General features: G+C 35.4%; 1 pseudogene; it reads right to left on the reverse strand.

The window, feature by feature from the left end:
• Positions 1–1,874: 1,874 nt before the first annotated feature.
• Positions 1,875–2,693, reverse strand: LOC103604420 (annotated as a pseudogene).
• Between the last annotated feature and the right edge of the window lie 1,355 nt (positions 2,694–4,048).

Raw genomic sequence — 4,048 nt, forward strand, 5'->3', positions numbered from 1 at the left:
AATTAAAATGGAGACAACTATAATGAAAAAAAAGCATAAGATAATGTATTTAAATTTCTGGAAGGTTTTTGCCTTGTTTGGAAAGTGCTATGGTATACTGTAATAAACTAAGGATACATGTTATAATCTAGCATGACCACTAAAAAGAGAGTAAAACAAATGTATGACAAGTTAACAGATGGCAAACAATAAACTGATACAAAGTATTTGATTCAAAGGAAGACAAGAAAGAAGAAAAGGTGAATATAAAACAGGTGGATCAAAGAAAAACAAATAGTAAAATAGTAGCTATAATTCCAACTATACCAGTAGTTACATTAATAGTAAATTTATGGTAATTCACCATATAAGCAAATTTAAGAAAAAAAATGATCATCTCAATAGATGCAATAAAAACTTAAGAAAAAATCCAACATTTATTCATTTAAAATACTCAGCAAACCAGAAATAAAGGGCACTTCCTTGATCTGACAGCAAGCACCTATGAAAAACCTACATTTAACATAACACTTAATGGTAAAAAAAATGACTCTTTCCCATAAGATCTGGAACAAGGCAAAAATGTCTTCTCTCACCACTTTTATTCAACATCATTTTGGAGGTCCTAGCCAATGTGATATGGTAAGAAAAGGAAATAAAAGGCATATAGATTGAAAGAGAGGAAAGAAAACGGCTTTGTTCATAAATGACATTGTTATTTACACAAAAAATCCTTAATAATCTACCCAAAAAAGCTACTAGAAATAACAGGTGAGTTTAGGAAAGTCACAAAATATGAGTACAAGGTCAATATATAAACCTTGATTGTATTTCAGTATACTAGCAATGAACAATTAGAAACTGAAATTTTGAAAATACCATGTTCAAAAGCAACAAAAAATATGAAAGCATTGAGAGAAATTAAAGGCAACCAAATATTATGTTCATGGATCAAATCAATCAATATTATTAAGATGTCAATTCTCCCCAAATTCATCTACAGATTCGATATAATCTTAAACAAAATCCCAGCAGGCTTTCTTGTAGAAATTGACAAGATGAATTTAAAATTCATATGGCACCACCAAAACCATTTTGAAAAAGAACAAAGTTGAAAAATCTATACTACCTGACTTTATTCTGTAATACATTTATTTTGTATTATATAGTTTACATTTAACACTTCAAGAAAGAAAATCATTACAATGATTACAAAATGCAACCCCTGGATTCAATAAATATCCTTTATAATTATACCAAATCAATGTCTAGAAATGTATGCCGATATTAAGTCAGCTAATGAATAAGTAAAATAACTATGTAAACTATAAATCACAGGGATGGGAATCATGCATGATCAGTTAAGTCACTTTGCTATCATGTTTTTTAAATAACGTTATTCATATTTGTTTCAATCACATATATATCCATTGCAAAGGTTGAGTTAGACTGTTGATGCTAATGACTTAAAACTATTACCTTTGTTACCTTAAAATTCAGTTTAATAAAGAAATTCAAGAAAATTTCAGGACCCTTGATCAGAAGCTTTCACTGCTTGTTGTACTTTGGTGTAGACAGATTCAAGCAAGACTAAGAAAAACGAATGTTCCTCTACCCAGCGAAGACATGATCTAAGAAAAAGATAAACAAGGCATTCTGTAGAAACTAGCTAGCCATCAAGGTGTTATCAACAAATGACTCCTTGTATTAGCAACTAACCATTTTAAAGAGTCATAGCTAGTGTTACAAAAACATTTAGAGTGATATTTACTAATACAAGCGTAATTGTTTATTTTTGCCTTCTATAAATAATCATCTATGAAATGCTAAAAATGGGTTCCAACTGTGGTTTCTCTTCTGGTGTGAGAAGAAGCTGCAGATGCCCACAGGATGATCTACTGATTTACCTTCTCAAAGTACTCTTTGGTGGGGGGGCAGCGGCCGCAGGGGGTGGGGTAGGAGGAAAGCATTCTTTGGAAGCAGTCAAGACTTTGCTTGATTATAAGTGAATCTGGTGCCCAGTTTGCTCAGCAGACTTCTCCATGAGCTTCCATGAACTGAAATGACCTCACCAAGTGGAGGGCCTCTTCCACGCTTCTGCCCACTAGGAGATCACTGACACTCAGAAGCTTGATGATTCCGTTGGGCTCAATTATGAAGAGCCCTCTTAGTGCAAGACCAGGACCTTTTACCAGCAAACCGTAGTCTTGGGAAATTTGTTTAGCTAAATCTGAGTGCAATAACCATGTGGCCCAAACAGCCATTCTTCCCTGGTGTATTTATCCAGACAAGATGGTTAAGGTGGGAATCCACTAAGACAGCAACAACTTCACACTTCACATTGTGAAATTCATTGGCTTTGTCACTAAAAGGAATAATTTCTGTAGGACACAAAAAGGTGAAATCCAAAGAACAGAAGAAAAGCACCAAATATTTCTCCTTAAAGTCATCAGGTCTTCATTCTTTGAATTCTCCATTGATAATGGCTGTACCCTTAAAATAGGGCGCATGCTGGGTGACAGCAGGAGTTTGGTGTGAGGAACTGTGCTAAAGGTAAGTTCTGCTTGACCAGAACTAGACCACAATATGTTTGTCAAGCACATTCTTCCAGAAGCAGCAGGCCTAACGGCTTAAGAGGCAGAAATGTCCCAAGTATTGGCATTCACATGTTGGGCAACTGAGGCCTGGAACAATCTTCCCATAGCAGCCGCCATCTTCAGTGCATATGGGAACCCATAATACTTGATTCTAAATTATGAAGTTATAGTAATTAAGACAGTATAATATTGGTGTAAAGACAGACATGTAGAACAGTGGAACAGAACAGAGTCCAGAAATACATCCACACACATATGGACAACTGATTTCTGACAAAGACGATGACTGAGAAAGGAATCTTTTCAATAAATGGTGTTAAAACAACTGGACACCATATGCAAAACAAACAAACAAAAAAAACCCTCTACCTTTACCTCACACTATATACAAAACTCAACTCAAAATGGATCGCAGACCCAAATATAACAGCCAACATTACAAGATCTTTGGAAGAAAAACAGGAGAAAAATCTTTGTGATCTTATGTTAAGCAAATTTCTTTTTTTTTTTTTTTGTCTTTTTTCCGTGTCCGGCAACGGATCGCAACCCTCAGTGTCGCCCCCGTACCGGACCGGGACCAGCAACGGGATCGCAACCCTTGGTGTTGCTCCCGCACCTCGCTCAGCCAGTGAGCGGGAACTGGTCTGTATGTGGGATCCGAACCCTCAGCGGGAGCGCCACCGCGCTTCCCAAGCAGCGCACTATAGCAGTGCGCCACCAGGCCGGCCCAAGCAAATTTCTTACATATGGCTTAAAAAGCACAAACCATAAAAGTTAAATATTGATAAACTGAATTTCATCAAAATTAAAACCTTTTATTCTTCAAAAATCACTATTAAGAAAACGAAAAATCACAGATGGGAGAAAAGCACACATCTGATGAAGAACTTGTATAAAGACTATATAAAGAACTCTCAATAATTCAAAAAAATAACTAATAAAAACAGGCAAAAGAATTAAATAACACTTCATGAAAGAAGAAATATGGATGGCAAATAAGCACATGAAAGATGCTCAATGTCATTAGTTATTAGGCAAATGCAAATTAACACCAAAATAAGATACTATTACATACCTACTAGAATGGGTTAACTTTCTGAAAAACAGATAATACTGAGAGCTGACAAACATGCAAAGTAATGGCAACTTTCATACACTGCTGATGGAGGCGCAAAATGATACGGTCACTTTGGAAAACAATTTGGTGGGTTTTTTTCTCTTTTTAAGCACAATCTTTAATTTATATTTTATTTTTAGAACAGGCAATATATTCATAAGGTTGCAAAATTCAAAAGGATCAAAAGAGCATACACCGAAAAGACTGTCTTATCCCTGTGTCCCCAACACCCAGTTCTGCTCCCCTGAGGCAACAAATATTACTGGTTCCTTGTGTTTCAGCTCTATTGATACAATCATGTGTATACAGTCATATTCATATTTGCACTTAAATATTTAACTGTATCTGTATTGTG

Source organism: Galeopterus variegatus, unplaced genomic scaffold (assembly GCF_000696425.1).
Source record: "Galeopterus variegatus unplaced genomic scaffold, G_variegatus-3.0.2 Scaffold11, whole genome shotgun sequence".
In the NCBI taxonomy this organism is placed as follows: Eukaryota; Metazoa; Chordata; class Mammalia; order Dermoptera; family Cynocephalidae; genus Galeopterus; species Galeopterus variegatus.